Raw genomic sequence first — 18592 nt, 5'->3', positions numbered from 1 at the left:
AGTAAGCAGCCACCGTCATACCTCATCATTCTCGACGTAACGCAACGGTGAGGGTCTCAGACCACAATTAAGCAATACTGGCGCATACTGCGACAAATCGTCTCGATCTTGGTCGGCTCTGGCCTCCGGTCCGGAACCCCGTGTGCTGCATTCCGACGCATTGCTTCCGGTAAGCGAAGGCCACTGCGTCAGGATGCCACCACTGAGGGGCGAGGGTATCATCGTTGTCGGTATCCAGGGTAGTTCAGAACTTACAAATAATAACTCCCCAGGACGTCTCCACCGTACGCACTCGACTGTGGCGACGCGGGCAAACGGACAGTCTCGCCATGGTGTCATTAGTGGTCGGAGTAACGATGCTGACGGCTGATAGCGCAACAACCACCTCACGGTTGCGAAGATAGTTGTTGAAACTTTAACTGTCTCGTCACAAACCGGAACGATCCGTCCTCGAAAGTGCACCAGATACGATGGTGCTAGTGACGCCAACCGAGTACTATGTCGAAGAATGGGGTTTGTAATTTGGAATCTCTGCCAGAGAGGTGCCAGATGACGACAAACGTTTGCAATTGGTAATATTGTTGAGCTTTGTTGATAGTTACAGCCCCGGAAGCAACCTATACACTGCCAGCCAGCGGTAACTAGTTGTCACAGGAATAAAAACCGGCACAGGTCGATTGAACGAACAGAAGATATTTATAACTGTACAGAGACATGTTTGTTTGTTTAGACATGTTTCAATAAACTATGCTATAATTTATAATACTGTCTTCTTTAGCAATAAATCTGGGTGCCTAAATTCTCTTGATAATGTCGCACGCAACAGAACGCCTGATCCGATCTTAATGATCCGAACAAAGTCAAATTTCAACGAATTAATCAATTTCATTCAAATAATCAATTTATCAGACTTTACCTAGCATAAGTCTTTAATCAGGAATATGGATAGAACGACATACGTCTGTTGGGGTTCATAAATTGGAACACAATATTCCGAAACTCTTCCTCGACCGAACCGAACACCGTCCCAACACGGACCGAAATGTGGCGAACATTTCATCATGTCAGTTTTGTGCTAAAATTTAGTACACACTCCAAACACTGGAACACCCTGAGTCCCAATGGGGACCAATGTTAACAATAGTCCTACTGGCTTTGTAGCGAATGCCCTCACAGTCACAGGTCGTTAAAACTCGTGTCGTAAAGCAAAAGTCGGAGACCCACCGGTTCGATAAATAAAGCAGTCATAAAAAGCGGCGGGGTTCAACTTACGCCACGGAGCCACAAAAGCTTCTCTCGTGGGACGTTTTTGTAACGCTGTAACTCACCTGTAAATAAAGAGAAAAAAGAGACCAAAACAAACGGCATTATAAACAACACGCCAATGGGATCGGGCAATCAATAAATTCGGCAGTTTTATGTATTGTTAATGTGTGTGGCCTAATGTATCGATCATAACGTTTTCGCCGGCCAGTCCGCACAGCACCGGCTACGATTCCCATGGCTCAGAAAAGGGGTCCCGTAAAGGGCAATCCATGTCTGAACCCCGAAAACGTCTGCGGATTGGAATACGTAAAGTGAGTGATCGTTACGGCAGAGCACTTAGTCATTGTTAGCTGGCAGTCGACACATCGCTAACGCCCAGCAAAGTGTACTATGTTGCTGGGGCCATAGCGGCCCCAGTCCGAGACATGCTCGCCCGTCCGCTGGAGATTGGGGAGCATATTTATTCAAATGCGATACTGCGCGATAGTATAATTATGGACTCCACCCTGAGGACCCCAACGACAGAGCGGCACGCAGTGGGGCTAGCTGACCCTTCGTTTTCCGGCCCGGGTTTTCCTCCGCCACAGACTGCCCTACGCACATGCTGGTGCGTGCTGAAAAAAGGCCACGCCGTGCGATAACAGCGAAACACGGCACACACGGGGGCCGCCGTCGAGGAAAAATCAATCGACATGCAATAAAACCATAAAACCCCTGTGATCACGACACAACCTTTACGATGGGGCCGTCGAGGCACCAACGAAAATGACAAACCAGACGGCACCGGGACCACGTGGCCACCGAGCGGCCCAGGTGCCACGGCTGCCGTTTGGTTACGGGAAGGTCGCCCGAAGGTTGGATGGCCCATTCGGTTCCCACCAGACATCGGCTCGCTCCCGTACACGTTACGAGTATGCTTAACTCGTCGGGAAAGCGTACGAACACGTTGAGCCAACGGTAATAGCAATTCTGAGTATAACCATAACCGATAAACAATAGATCGCAATGGTGCAAGCTACCGAGATACCGACGCGACATAAAATTACACACAAATGAGAGGAATTTGCAGAACGTTCCGAACATTCCGTAGTAGAGCCAGTAAATGGTACAACGCCCACGATTGTTGGACTCAACAAGCATCATACAGAACGATGTTAATCAAAAAGAAGCAATAACAAAAATAAAGAGCAAAATCAAACAAATAAAACAAGTAGATCAAAACAAGAAACAATGCAACACAAAACAAAAAAGAAAACAATACAAATTAATTTACACGTAAAGCAAACAGCGCGGAAGATAAAATGCGTGTAGAGCTGCACTTTAAAAAATAACGATACCACAACAAACGTGCCGAACGTCGATTGTGTCGCTCTCTATCGTTCGAAAAATGCCCACAACTCGCAAACCGAGGTGTGACACCGTGTGGCCGAACTCCCGTGTCGCCGTACGTTTTCCAAAACACAAAAATACTTAAAACAAACGCTGGGAGCCACGTAAACGACCTGTAAAACGGTTGTCACGGCCAACGCCATGGCCATTCGAATGGCAATAAAATAATGGCGCACCACGCGGGAAGTCTCGGTGGGGGTCTCGAGCGCCATTTTACAGTGCAAAGCTGGCAACGGTTGGCAACGCGCGGCCATTCGCAGCGTGTGAGACGGACGTTCGCTGGAAAATGTCGATGGTGACACGAAAACACCAAATGAACGCAATAACACAAATTATTGCCTATTGTTTGCAACGTTGTCTCTCTTTTCCCGCTCGGAGCCACCCCACCAGAGAGAGAGAGAGAGAGCGAGTGTCCAGGCGGACCGAGCGGACTTTAATGACCTCGTAAATAGAATCTCGTGTTTCACGAGCCCACGAATGGGACGGAGGGGCCACTCATCCCTCTCCCCAGCATACCGGGCCGACCACACCTACCTACGACCGGCGACGATCGGGAGAATCTCGTCCATTAGAGAGGGGCGCTCCGGTCGACAACTGGACACTGCTGGTCGGAGAGGACAAAACCCGCGACTAATGCGACACTGTAGGCTGTGGATGGGCTTATCGCTTACATCATCGCATGCAGTTTCTGCGGCCATGGAAGGTGGAGGTGGACAGTCCGTCCCGGGAAAAGAGGAGCGGGCAGCGCCACTTCTGCTGTTCACACGCGCTTTACACAAGCCCCACAGAACCGAAGTGGATTTGTAAGCTTCTGGTCAACCCGAAATGGGTTGGGCAAATTTTCTCGCTTCATAAGAGAAGTGTTCTATCACCTTTAGGGCGGCTGTGTCCGGTAAGGGTGGCATAGGCACGGTGGACATGCGAAAATCTACCACCCCCGTCAACAGGTGGGAAGAAAACATTCAAAAGTATTTCGCACAATGCGATCCCACGTCCACGACAATTTGCGCTTGGAACCTGATGACGTACAAAGCACTCGCAATACACGCCTGAAGTGGAGTGTCAGTTTCAAATCTATTTTAAGAATGGCATTGTGTTGAAATGGACAGTTAAAATTAAAACTCATTGCGACGAGCCTTTTAAAACTCGTTATCTAAATTTATAATTTAGTAGCTTAAATAACTAGACCATTAGAACTAATGATTGGAACGCAATGTAAATTTAGTTGTTTTGCTTAGCTAGCTCATTTTGATTTTACTTTAATCACTACCTTTTCCTTACTCAACTCTTTTGCTGGAAATGTAACATTTCATGCCTCTCTTTTAAATGTTTTATCACAATTAGTAACGTTTAAATGTGATAATTTAAAAAAAGGGGAAAAAACATTAAAACTAGTTTAATGATGAGCTTAAATATGCATCAATTTAACAAAACGAACTCGAGGCGTAGTACCCCGTAATGATGTTGACTGGTTGTTCGCGGAACAGAAACATTCAAATTTGTAAAACATAAGTAAAAAATGCTGTAAAAAGTACCGTTAAGCAGATTCTCTTTCGGAAACTTCGGGAGCGAGAAAGTAAAATCGGAAAACGAGAAAGGGACAACGACGGGAAATACATCTCCGGGCAAAACACTCCAAAACACACTTTAAACACCCGACAGCACCGTTCCGGTCGGTGTGACTTGGCCAAACTTTTCCTCTGGCGCGCGCCTGAACTGATTCCATCTCGGTGCGGAGCGGCGACAACCTCCCCCCCAAAGTGCCGGGTCCCGGAAGTGACGCAGAGCAAGTAACGCTTGTTGAAGTTTATTCCAAAACTTGTCCGTTCCAGTTCGGCAAGCCTTTTTTCACCCTCATTTTTCGTTCGCCTGCTGAAATTTCGCATCTCGTTGGCCGGGTCGGTAAGCCGGGAAGCTAGTAAGACCGCGTCGGGCAGCCCTTAGTTAACTTCAGAGGCAAGCTTCTTACGGTTACCGGACCCGAGAATGCGGGAGAGAAACCAAAAAAGAAACAACCCAGGATAAAGCTCGCTGCAGCGTGCAAGCTTTGTTTACTGCCTCGTCTAGGCAACGGGCTGCCCACCGCAGCAAAGGAAGGCGAGGAATGCCCGACGACACGTGCGAAATCCTTCGTGGCTCTCTGCAGCCAGCCTGAAGCGCTCCCCCGGTAAACGACAGTAACTGATGGTTTAATAATGACAAAATAAATGGGTTGCTCATTTTCATGCAAATTTCCACGGGGAACTGGGGTACTGCGGGACCCTGCCAGAGGGCCACCCTCCCGTTGGTCACGATCATCGTGGCACCGTGGGTTAACCGATGATTTTTTCACCTACCTTCGCCCCATAAGGCACCTGCCTGTTCGCCATTTTTATCTGTTAACCACCGTGTGGGGCGGAAAATTGTCTCGTGGCCCGTCCGAAGGTCCGAAGAATGGGACGCTCAAATGTCTTGTGAGACAGCCCTGCTTGGGAGTGCCGGTCGACAATGTCATCGTTCCGTGCAGAAGGGTTATTCCTGTTACATGTGATGATAAATGACCACCCAGTGACCATCCCGTGGCCGAAGCCGGGGATGCTACGTGCACTGCTCTGCGACACTAGCTTCGCGTGCGGCAGGATATCTCTTCGGCGGTCCCGAGACGGCGTATTATAAATGGGCGCCTCTCACAAAAGTTGCACCCAAAGCGACGTGCAACGAACGAACGTCATTTTCAATCTAATGCAGTCGGTGCGTTTCTTACGCCGTGATGATAAATGATGATTCTCTTTATTACGGCAGCAATCGTGGCAACACAATCGCTGACCAACCGGAATCAAGATTTATTGAAGAATGCCAACTTTGAATCGGTTCCAAGAAAAATGGACGCACCTTCGACGTAAAATGGGCTCCATATTAGTACCTTTGTCAGGATAACCAATTTTCTTCCTCGAACTCGTGCTGTTTACTCATCGGCCATGAATCGCGAACACGCTCTCCGTGGGAAGTGTGCCCCCGGGCCAGTGCGGAAAATGAAATTACTTTTCGCAAAGTTCGCCTCACTCGCTGGCATTGACATCGCCCGTCGTTCGGTGAACTTTTTCCACCCAATGTCCACCTACTGGAACACCGCAAGCTTATGAAACTTTTCCCATCACCTGTAAGCGCTCCGTGCTTGGCTCTGCGGCGTAAATTGAGTTCCCGTCGCGCTCGAGCGCAACCCTCGCCGGACGAAAACACATCCTTCCCATTACGGGAGTATTGATTTTGTTGGGAACGCAGCGCCACGGAGTCGAGACTGTAGCCAAACGTGCAATGTGTGAGTGTGCGTGGTTGTCCGTGGTCCTGGCGGGAGAGTAATGCAATTGACGTTGACGTTCGCCCGGGACCCGAAGCACCAGTTGACCGAAAGTGGATGGAATTAGTGCAAACCGGCCGTTAGTGGTTAGGTGGCTCACTTCTTACGGTGACATCTAAGAAACGCGAGCCGCTTCCTAGAACGCCCCGGGAAAGAGATTGGACAAAAATGATGTCCCGGACATGGTCACATGATGCAACGTGAAATTATTGTTTGGGCACTTTAGTTGGGAAACAGAATTTTCAAGCACCACTCTACCGGATTACCGGACTCTAACCGGATACCGGCTTTGGGATCCCGATGTGCCTTTAGGAATCGGATCGTTTAAGATTCGTTCTCGGTAGGCAAAAAGTAGTTCCGAACTTCAAGCGCAGGATATTCTTAAGGTCCCGAATCAAACCTACGGCTTAAGTAGCCACTTCTTGAAGAGTAAGTGGCGAAAATGGATCCTTCCCGGGGCCGAATCGGGAACACGGGATTAACTCTCGTTCGTTCAGCCCAAATTCATCCAACTTTCTGATTTCATTACTCAATTAATTTCCGAAACTGGCACACGGGTGGGCGGACGGTAACCTACAAGAAAAGGTACACGGTAGTGAGTAAAGTGGTCCACTCTAATTGAGATTAATTTCGGCGATGCCGATGGACGGAGAGTGAATAATTTAGAAAGGTTCGTCCGTTGCGTCAGCTTGTGCCACACGGGATTGCGGCACTTGACAGCAACTTTTGCCGACGAAGGGATTTGATTTTGCTGAATTATAAAGTACAAAGTATTATGAAGTATTATAAAGTAGTACGAAGTAATACAAAGTTATTGAACGTTCATGAATCTTTCGATTAAAATTGAACAGCTTATGCGTCTCTTTTAAAATTGACTGGCAGCTGACGATTAGTAAAGCGAACTGAAATTTAATTTAAACTCAATCGAACATACTTCATATTCAGTAGACGATTTTCTGGGTTAGTATGTGCGGATTTATTAGTAAAATAGAAAGCCAACAAGATGTCACATAAACTAGCATAAGAATGTATCAGTGAAACTAAACATTGAAACTTCATTATTCAACCCACCAAACTGAGAACGGACCTTCGTGTTTTCCATCTTCATGAGGTATCAAAGAGGCTTAATGAGCATCAATAGCATAACTGATCAAAGAAGATAATAAAAATATAACATTCCGATGTTTGTAAATGTTATTTGATTAAATATTCGGACGAAACGATAGTTTCGAACCTCAAAAGAAATAAAATTTCAAAACATTTACGGATTCGAATGATGCTTTGCAGCGGAATGCATTTTATCGATCGGATGATAGCTTCCCCAGGATACATTGGAACGATTCCTACTCCAACATGCTGCTCTAAACTGCATCCCAATATCGCCGCCTTCGATACTTGAAGGATACATTTACCAGACGGTAACCTTAGATTGACTAATGGCATCTTTTACGTTCGAAATGGGTGCATTATGTAGAAGATCTGCATCGACACCGTAACCGCTACAGAATGAACGCCCCGAGCCCGGAACAGCAAACTGTTGGCGGGTTTAAAATTTAAAAACCATAAACAACCTACAACCGGGTGCTTTGAGCTTCGGCTACCTTCGGCTTGATACCACCTTCCCGCCATGACACCCTGAGAGCGTGTTAATATTTAATCTGCCACGTAACGTGATGGCCTCCGGGAAGAAAATATCCGACATTCCGAACGGCGATCGAAACCCACCGACCCACCGAAACACCGGAGGCACCGAGGTCTTCCACAAACTGCATCGCCGAAGGTTTTACGGGCGATGTGCGGACCGAAGAAAGGAAAACCAAAAAAAAACAACACAACATGAATATGCAAACAACAGGCGAAAATCTGCACCACATGCGCCACGTTAGCCACCGGCGAGGCTAGAATCCGGAGCACGATTTGTTGCACTTTAGCACCGGACCACGGGACGATGGTGGTGTTTATGGGCCCGTAGGTCGCTCAGGACGTACGACGCTTCGGGCCCTTCCGGCAAACTGCAGGCCGCGTCCGCACAAAGTTTTACCTGTGCCGACGGCTGCCAACACACCTTCCGGACATGTGCTCCGGAGCGAACACGGTGCAAATGTGCACGTCCGTTCCACACGGCCTCGGAGAAACGACCGTTGTTGGCACGTCGGTTAGCCCTGCCCCGCCGCTGCTGTGGCCGCGTGGGGTACTAAAATTGAAACCCATGAAAAACAATGAGATATCGTTTGCCAAATTTGCGCTAATCCTCCGAGAGCCATGAACCATTCGTACCGAGCGGCCCGCGATAGAGCCAAGACGGTGGCTCCCAAGATAGTTGCCGAAGTTGCCTTCATCTTTTTTTGTGGCCTCTCCGGCGCTTGCCTACGACCGTTGTTAGCATACGGGGCAGCAGTACTTCTTGTTTTGTTCATTCCCACCTTGACAAGAATGTAGATGAGCCAGGGGATTGTTTCGCATCCTATCGCAACGTCACGTTCTAGGAGCGTCACGGTGCAATGGCGTCCCCCGCGGGGAATACTACGCGTGGAAGATGGTTCAAATCGCGCCGTCCAACACCCTTTTAGCGGCAATCAAAATTTAATACCTCATCATACACTAGGGTTTCTTACCACGTCCGCCAACGGCACGATTCAATTTCGCTCGATCTTTCTTCGCTTCAATCAGATCAACTAGAGGCACGTTCGTGCTTAATGGCCAACGGCGCCGGTGCCGGCGCTGTGAGAAAAATTGTGACAACGTGGCCATTCCGTGGGGATGCTGGGCACAGGTGAGAAATTAATCAACCTCCGACACGGTACGGAACGTTGCGATTAGTTTGCCAGGAACAGGAAAAGAAGTTTTGTGCGCGAAAAACAACACCATTGAACCGGCGAGACCCGCCAAAGGTGATAAAAGTCTCATATTCTTCGTCCTTGAGGTAAGTACACTTTTTGAAATGGTGTAAGCTCGCCTCCGACGAAGAACGGGGACTGAAAACAAGGACACGACTGTACGCCGGTCGAAAAACCATTCCGTACAGATTCCACTTCAATCTCAGTCGCAAACTCGATACGACACGAAACTCAAGACGGATCATTTCGCCCGTACGAAAGCACTAATCCGAAACCTCGCCCGGGGAGGGGGTCCTCTTACAGACCTTCGCGCCTGCCGCTCGACACCCTGACCGCCAACTCGTACAATTCGTCTCTCATTTCACAGACTTTGGAGTAAACCAATCACTCTTGAGCGGGCCGCTTCCACGGAATGGCGAACGGAACCGAAACACTTTAAGCTCGACAGCAGCACTTCTACCGGAACGACTTCTCGAGGTTCTCCTCCGGGCCTTGACGACCCATGGGTGCCGCGCCCGGTTCCCGGTGCGCCACCCAGTCAAATCCCAGCCACCAATTTATCAAATCCTCGCGACAAATCCCTTGCCTTCCTTGGGCGAGGATTTGAGGCCCAAGGCAGAAAGTGTGTAACGAAACGGAAAACGATGCCGGAAGTTGTTCGCGCGGAAGAGGTTGAAGTTGAATTCGGGCAAATTCGGGACCACTACCGCTGGAAGAACTGAGAGGTTCTCCGACGAAGCCACCGGGCGCTGTTCGGCGGGTTCGATTTACGAGCAGGATTTGGTAGTTGAATGAAAAAATCGAAGTTGTGGGATACACACCTGTTAAGTTAAACAACTCATTACCTGAAGGTTACTTTGTGTATTTCATCAAAAATAAGAAAAACATGCTAGCTGCTGCATTAGGACTTTGGAATAAAACAATTTCAATTGGGACGTACGACATCTCACGGGCCACCATGTGGCTCCATTCACCATAACGGTAACGGTAACGGTAACGGACGGTAACGGTTGTTACTAACGCTGCCCGAAACCTGTTTTCAAGACGATCAAACTAATTAAGAAACTCCATTCCGTCAACTATCCTTCGACGCTACCGTGATGACTGCTCCAGAGTTCTCCCGGTGCCAGTTCCCGGTTTCATGGTCGAACGTTTCAACATCAAAGAATTAATTGCACCCACTTTATCACATTCAACATAATTTGGTTGCAAACTGCAAAAACGGAAACCCGAAACATCGAGCAAAAAAACCAACGTTCGTTTAAAAATACGGAAACGGAGCAAGAAGTTGCCTTCATTAGCCCTTCTTCGGGTTGGTTGCTCTCAAAATTTTGAAACGGTCGCAAAAAAATGGCAAAATCCTTGGTCACACACAAAAACCGGGCCGGCCGAATGGTTTGTAAGCTTTTATTTGATTCTGCATCGGGGAGCTCAACCGTTCGGAGCTACGAGCCCCGAGGCCCTTGGGTTCGGGGGACAAAAAGCCCGAAGAATCAGTACCGATAAAGTTTTGGCCGCTCCAGCTGCTCCGTGATAATTTGATGACTAATGTTGTTCAAACGGAAGAGCCAGAGAGGGAGAGATAGAAAGGCGGGTTCCAGAAATTATCACCCATTCCGGGAAGAGGGTACACACGGGTGTCCGTTTTTGTAGAGTTTGTCGAGTTTTTTCGAGCATCGTTTCAGTTCCGGCTCTCGAACGGCAAGACAGGAATTAATAATTCAAACTGCACCAAAGTTCTGTGTTTATCCTCGATGATAGGATAGTTTCGGCGAGGATAGTTTTCGTAGTGTTTTATGATTGTTTGCTGCATTATAAATCATAGGAAAAGACGCTTGGAATTATAAAGAAACTTCTACGTGCCACAGGACCACAGTCCCGGTTCGGTAATGTGACGAGTTTTTGATGTACGCATTCGCTTGGCTCAATGAATTGAAAAGCCGCATTACTTAAACTGTCTCGCAAAGACATTTCCTTATGTAAAAATCAATCAAATTAATGATTATTTATTTTGAATTATAATTCTTGGTACCATTTTTAAATATTTACAATATTCTATCTCCGTTGTTTATATACATCCGAAGTTTGAAAAATAGTTTTTGGTTCCTAAAAGAACTCCGATTTGATTGCCACTGGAAACCGCTCGAACAAGCAAAGCAAAGCGAGTTGTTAATAGCAAAATTTTGCGGGTACTTTTTTGATTATAGATGTATGCATGTGTGCATTGGAAGCGCCAAGTTTCTCTTGTAAAATTTTAGCTTCATTTTAATAATGTAATTTTAATATGGTTTTGCTGCATATAATGCAAAGTTCCCCCATCACCAATACAATTACCAATAGAGTTGTTCGAGTGGTCGAAAAGAAGAAACCATCGCCAAGCCACTTAAACTTAGAGAAAGTTTCTCCAACTTCCCTCACGATAACCTAAAGAGGAAAAACCAATTGCCATGCTTCTCCGAACAATAGCGGTGCCTACATTTTGCATTCCAAGATGTGCTCCGTCTACGCGCAATTGTTGCTCTTGGTGGGGGATGATGCATGATCCTTAACAAAAAACCATCGTCCCAGGAACATGTGTAAAAGGCGCGGCGCTTTGCCCCTGCGCACTAAGCCCCGGGTCCAATTGATGTTGTTGCGTTTGTTGCATATTTCAGTGGCATTGAATATTAATCGAAACCGGAGTGTGGTGTTACGGCAAAGCGTTTGGCCAGGGACGAAGAAAACAGGACATCCGGAAGGTTGTGGGCCGGGAAGAGAAAATAAAATCGAAGCGGAAATGCTCCAAGTCGGTCGGTCGGTCGGTCAAACGGTCTGCTGAGCAAACGGAGACCGGCTCGCTATTATGCATCGCCGGCCCGTTCGCTTCGTCTTATGTTCGGGGTTGAAGCAAGGATACTTTTGGCCACACTGCGAGGCACCGGGCTTAAGTTTATGGCAATAGGGGCCGCTTTCGGAAACAACGAACGTCGGCTCCAACGACCTAACAGATGGAGGGCAGATTGTTTTCTGCCAGTAGTCCGTCCGGAGAGAGTAGGTGTCTTGGGCGGCCCGAAAGCACACACCCGAACACACCATAAGTACTCTGCGTGTCACTGACTTCCATTTCTGATGGGGTTTTAGCAACTCTCCGATGATGGTCCGACCGTTCGCCGGTGCGGTTTCCTTTGCCGACAAATATTATTATGCCGCCGACTGGCTGTTGAGCTGTTATGCAACAAAGTGTTTCTCGATTCCGTTTCGCAACCGGTCCCAGCATATTGTTGAAAGCGTAGGATCATCATTGGGTCGGGTCCTTGCCACTCGTCGTCGTCTGGTAGGTCGCTTGCCGGTGAAGGCATCACGCAAGAAACTTTCTCGATCTGGAAAGACACCGTACCTTCAAAGTTCGAGAAGCATCGTTTCGAAACGTTGCAAGAAAATTGTTCAACGGAGCACAGCGCAGTGCTTATCGCCCGACTGGCTGCAGTTGGAACGGGAAACACGAATTGAATGCATCGCAGTGATCGAGAGCGAGCTCTTGTGGTCCCCCCCGGGTGGGTCCTACCACCTCGGGCTCGGACCAATCACCCCCGGGCAGGATAAATAAACTCGCAAACAAACAAACAATCGAACAAACCTTACGCCCGGTCGTCCGCCCATTACAACATTCCGAATCGTCTTCTCGGACGTTTCCAGACAACACCTACGGCTTAGAAGGTCCGAGGACCGGCGTACCCAACTCACAAAACTCACCATTATCTGGGGCTGTGTGTCCGCCTTAACTGCTACCGGTGCTGCTGATAGCTGAGTAGTGTTCTTCGGCGTGTCGCAATCGTTGCATTCAATACCCGGATCCCTGGACTCGCCCCAGTCGGACTCCAAAACTGTTTCCCTGGACCATAGAAGACCCTCGACTTCCGAGACACCGGAAGCGACTGATAGGATATTCGTTTTCATTACAACCTCCGCACTCTGCTCGATTCCAAAGTTTGGTGCTGGCTGGCTCCAGACCAACCAGGACTCCCGGGCTGGCCAGAAGGCTTTTCCGTGTTCCTTATCGCAAAACCATTTGCCATGAGAGCTTTACGAATGAGTGAGCCCAACGAATGGGGCACCTTTACCATTTTATTTTTCCTTTCGGCACAAGATAATTTGCAGCACAAAGTTTGCGCAACGTCTACTTGGCACGTCCGTGTGTCGGGCCTCTGGAGATTAGGAGTTTCGTTTGAACGGCTTTAAATTTCGCTAGCTCACAAGTTTCTAATCAACGGTTTGTATAGCTGAGCCCTAACGGGAGTTGCGCGATCGTATTTCTAAGGCCCTACATCTAGAAGCTCCTTATTTCTGTGGAACGCAACATTGTGTCAACGGATTGCGCTATAGCGTAGGAGACCCTGGCGCAAGTACAAACATGTCAATAACTTGCCAACCATCATCGATCTAGATCGTGATTGTTCCATCCCCTGAATGGCTCGGCAAATAGTGTGCTTCTTAGGAAAACTATTTGCTCTACTTGCTCCATGTCAGCAGTCTCTGGCCGTCTGTTTGCCAACGGGATGGGACATCACAACATCATGCACAGCTGCTGGGGCTTCAAACCAAACCCAAAGGAGCCCACATACTCAAGCTGCCGTCAGGGTTCCGGACCAAATAGCTGACGCCATCCATTGCCGTCCGTTCACCAAGATGGCTTCCGTTCGCCCGGTCGCCCTGCTGACGATGCCAACCATCCGCTGGCGCGACAATCAGTCCCGGGAAGCGATCAAACAAGTAATCCACCGAGCCCGCAAGTAGCTCGCTAAACTTACTCGAAGCAACATAAACGTCATCATTAAACATGTATCAAATAATTAACAGCATATGTCCGAGGACCGAAAAGCGAACGTCGCCGGCATGCCGGCAGTCGATAAACACACCGACCGGCTGCCGACCGGACTGGTTCTGCACCAGTGCGGCGCTCCAGCACCAGCATACTGGGCCCTGGGTAGGCGGAGTGGGTCGATACATAGAACGATCAAGTTTTTTGCATGCGAAGTGGGCAGCAAGGCGTCCAGAGCACCATTTTGCCCGGCTGGGTACCGCAAGAGAGCGCGGTGAAGCGCAGCGTTATGGAGTCCACCTTATTGCTGCGGCAATCGCTATCGTTGATATGCTTCATGGATTTTACGGCAGTTGCCAAGCTTTCTAGAGCAAAACCATATCACACGCGTGTACGGCACACGCTCCCGGAACGCCGGCCCTGCCAGGGTATGAATAATAAGCTGACAGACTAAACCGTAGTGGAATATCGAATTAGTCGAGGAACTCAAAACCCGGATGGAACATGAAAATAGGACCATTACAAAAGAGGAACGGATAATGTAGCAAATAACACTAAGTAAGACCAATTAAATCAAAAATGTTATCAAATAAATGGTTAAACAAGAAAAGGTAATGGTAAACTAATTAAAGCATGTAATCAAATAAAATTTAAAAAAATATTTTGCACGTATAAACCGTAACAAATTGCAGTAAAATTAAAAATTCTTTCACATACAGTCTAACAAGTGTATAAGAAATTAAAACAAAAATTAAATAATAAAACATTATCTATTGCAGCTAAACAACAAAACATAAAATAACAAAATGTAACTAAAATGATATAAATAAGCTTTAAAAGAAAGAAAATCCATCTTTTACTGCTATCAAACATTATTATGAACGAATATGGAACATGGATAAGTCGCATGGATTTAATCAGTCCATCAGCAAACTGGAATCCAACAACACTGTCCGTGCACAATCGCAGTCACTATTATCGATCTCCGTCCGCAGTGCAGTCCTAGACAACTGACACGGACCGCTGACTCGTGATTCAAGGAGGATTGAAACATGTTCCCAGCAATTACTGTTTCTTGCGCCGCGATACAAGCTCCTCTTCGTGCGCCATTGATTGCGTATTCGAGCGCGACCTAAGATTCCGGGCAGACATGCGGTACCTACTACTCCTTGCGCCAGACGGTGCGCCCTCGGATAACACTTGGCAATGAAAACACGAGGCGAGTAGGCTACGTATCAACCATAACCTTCCCGCAGCCCCGTAAAACGGAATTGGGCTTCGTCGGAAACCCCTTTTTCGTTCGGGCTGCGAGGTTTATGGGCTATGGGCGAACTGTACACTCACAAGACACGGCGGGACGGTGCCCTCCATCGGTCCGTCGGTGCCGTTTTGCGTTGAAGAGTTCATAAAATTTGCATTTCCCCGCACTACCCCGGAGAGCCCAAAATGTGATGGATGGTTTTCGGGTGGATGATGAATGTGATCAGCTTTTTATTGGCCAACGGGTGCAGGGTCCCACCGCTACCGCCGCTGCCGTAACACTTTGAGTAAATTGTAGCCAACCACATGTTTTCTCATCGTCCTGTAATTTGGGCTCAAGGCGCGCCGCCGGCACTGGCAGCTCATCCATATTGCATTGGATTTTATTTGCCCACTTTATGGATATGGAGTTGGAAGTCAAGGATAATGTACCTCTGCGCTTAATCTCATCGGCACCATTCACTCGACGCGACTCTCAGAACACGACCCAGGGACTGTTAGACTGCCGACGACTCGTTTTAACGCAGTTCAAATGTCTCTGACGTAGAAGCCTGCTTGTGGTGCAGCGAAAGAAGGAAGGCACTTTAACGCAAAGTAATCTAGCGGGATGCCGCTTATGAGTGACTCCATAATGAGTTCCGTTACTTCAGTTGCGCCTACAATAAATTCCGCACTTGTTTGTTGAAGACTTTCATTTGTAATTAAGAACGCAACGTGCCAAGGGTAGTGTTCAGAGAATATCAAAGGTAGGCATTAAACGGTAATCTCCAGAAACATTGATGAAACTCGTTTCTTTAGAATTATCTCAAACATGTAAATGACCGTTGAAAAATGAAACGAAAACGATGCTGAATCGATTGGAACCGAACTCCGGTTAACACATGGAAAAAGTCAACCATAAAATTAACATTTCACATATAAATTACCATTTACTGAGTGCAATTAGCAAACCGTTACACTGCAGGGAGTGAATGCAGAAATAAATTAATAATTAATAAACTGACTGACATGATGGTACCGACTAACGGAATGTAATGGTTTAAATAATAAATTTAATTATTAATATGGCATTTCTCAACCCGCATAGCCCTCGGTGGACTCAATCTAGCGCTTCTAATTACTGTTAATACTCGAAGTAATGATCCCAAGAAGAGTGACCCATCTTCAAGTCAGGCTCTTACATTAACCACGCCGAGCAGATGATTGATACTGCTATTGATTTTGATCAAATCGCCTTCCAGACATGTACCGTATTAGTCTTGTCAGAAATCGAGGGTACCAAAAATACACTTTTCAACTATGACCAGCGAGCCTGCGACCATCGATGCGGCCAACTGTTATTAACCATGCTACCATGGAATGCAGTTGACCAGCACCAGTGGCTGTCAGGGGTACAATTTCTCAAACCTACATCCAACTTCGTCGTCTGCAGAAATTATTTATACACATGCCCCGTTTGGAGTGCCGTACAATCATACAATGTAACCGAAATGCATCGCTGGTGCACCGCATTAATCTTTAATTGAATGTTGTCGAACTGAACCATTGAACATGGCAGGTCTAAAAGTCCGGCGAGTCCCCCCACTGGGGTTGATTCGCGCCACGTTAAAAATAAAAGCGCTACGCGGTTCGCTTCGTCCGAGTTAATTTCTCTTTGGCGAAGAAAATTCCACAAGAAAAGAAAAACGGGAAGAAAACTAAACCCTCGTTGACGTTATGAAGTATTTAGCACCCATTCCCTGACCAGCACAGAGGAATTAATGCCCCTGGCCCGGCCCGACTCGACGCGTCTGTCCGATTATATATTGACAAGAAAATTAAAGATCCAAGTCCAAGAGGTGTCCAAGGTACGGAACGAGAGGTGTCGTCGGGGTAAGAGCTTGCGTCACACGACGTGGTCTGTGCGGTACCACCACACAGTACCGACGATAATCTGTACCAATTACTCTACGTCGCCTAATCGAAATCGATTAGGTGACGACCATCTCAACGACCCTTGACAGCAGGGCACTTGGCTGAGGGGATGATGATCGCCATGGCACCAGACCATCGCGTGGTTTCCACAAATCTTGGGAAACGTTAACCAGTAACAGTATTGAATATTTCTCTCAAAACCTTCCGTCGTGGAAAACTTAATCCATTCCCTTTGGTACGCCAGAAGCAGCCTGTCTCTGCGTTCGGCGAGCACCCGATCCTATTACGCAAGGAAGTTGATCGCGCGCAAGTCAATGCCATCCGCCAGACACACCCGACACGGACGAAGAGCGGAGACCTTTTCCGTGATCAACTCCCGGGCATTACACGGTGCGACGTCCTCACACACAGTCCTCGCGTATCCAATTCCACGGCGGCCTTTGAGCGTAAGCCAACCCGATACATCCCGACATACGATCGGTGTGATGCGGCTGGCTTGCCACCTTCAAAACACATACACTCAGCCCAAACGACAGCTACATATCGGTCCGGCCGTACATTCTCGACCATTTTGACAACTGCTTTGAGGTGAATGCAATTGCATGTGCATGTTTTGGGGGTTGCGCTGTTGACAACGCGTGAGTGGACACGCAGCAGGTCCCGCGTGCCGTGTCTGCAGTCTCCAAACTGCAAACCACCGCACCGCCAGTACCGGAGATTGCCAATGCAAACAAAACAAGCAGCACGCCATCGGAGAAGGAAAATTGAGACGATTTATAATTAGCCAACACCTAACCTAACGAGCCCTTTTCTAGCACCTCCCGGCCAGGGTCGGTAGCCGGAGTAAGGGCGAGGGAAAGAAAGAGAAAGGCAGAGCGGCGTCGGGAACATCTGATGCAAATATCATTTGGTTTAGAAAAATTCATCACCCGTTTGGAGATTGGATGATTTTGGGCACCGGCAGAAACTGTCGCTTTGGTCCACGGGTTCGCAGAGTTCGACGAAATAAAACTTAAGGGGGACGATTCTAAGCTTAGACCGCCCGGTTGCTGCACCCCCAAGTCTGCCCACCGGCCGATCGGCCGTTCGGTTGCAAATCGAAGGTCCGATTACGTGTGTCCATCTTGCTGGCGCAAAAGCGAGACAGGCATTTCTAAAATTACAATCACGCCCATTGCACCCAAGGTGCACCTAGCAGCGTTGCGTCCAACCTTTGGCGAACCATTTTTCAATCCTTCAACGACCAACGACACCACCAGCCGACGAAGATGTCCACCCCACCGGGCAGCAGGGCAGGGGCAGGCCACCGCCACCGCCGTATTGCCGCCAATATTTATAGTCGATTGTAACCGACGGATGGATCTTTTAAAAATAGGATTGAATTACACGTTGCCGCTCTGCCGGTGTAAGGCGGGACGGTGAGATCAGTGTCGGGGCCGGTCAGCAAGACGTATCATAATTGTCATTATGAATGCCAAATCGCGCAAAACCCAGGTAACTGAAGCCATGGGCCACGCCGTGGTAAAAGGTCCGCCATTTAATCTCTCCATTTATGGAGCTGCTAGTGTAGCTGGCAGATGAGAATGGGATGGCCCAGTAAGTGGCCGTACATTTGTGAGTTTGAATGGTTGAAAAAAAACACAAGGGAGTCTGCTGGAATATGGTACCTGGTTAAACAATTCAGTTTAAAAAAGGAAACTCATCGTTCACTTTAAATTAAATTTATGCATTTTTTCCTACGACTGAACTTATTAGAACTCGTCCAGTTGTTGTTGTTGAGCTGATAAACAC

General features: G+C 47.8%; 1 protein-coding gene across 1 annotated transcript in view; it reads right to left on the bottom strand.

The window, feature by feature from the left end:
- The window catches only part of LOC131210988 (protein couch potato), a 92738-nt gene that overhangs the window by 73305 nt on the left and 841 nt on the right, over positions 1 to 18592 (bottom strand). The window lies entirely within an intron of this gene.

This window comes from Anopheles bellator, chromosome 2 (assembly GCF_943735745.2).
Source record: "Anopheles bellator chromosome 2, idAnoBellAS_SP24_06.2, whole genome shotgun sequence".
Taxonomy (NCBI): domain Eukaryota; kingdom Metazoa; phylum Arthropoda; class Insecta; order Diptera; family Culicidae; genus Anopheles; species Anopheles bellator.
Note: the sequence above shows the minus strand (reverse complement) of the source record. Positions and strands in the feature narration are given on the sequence as shown.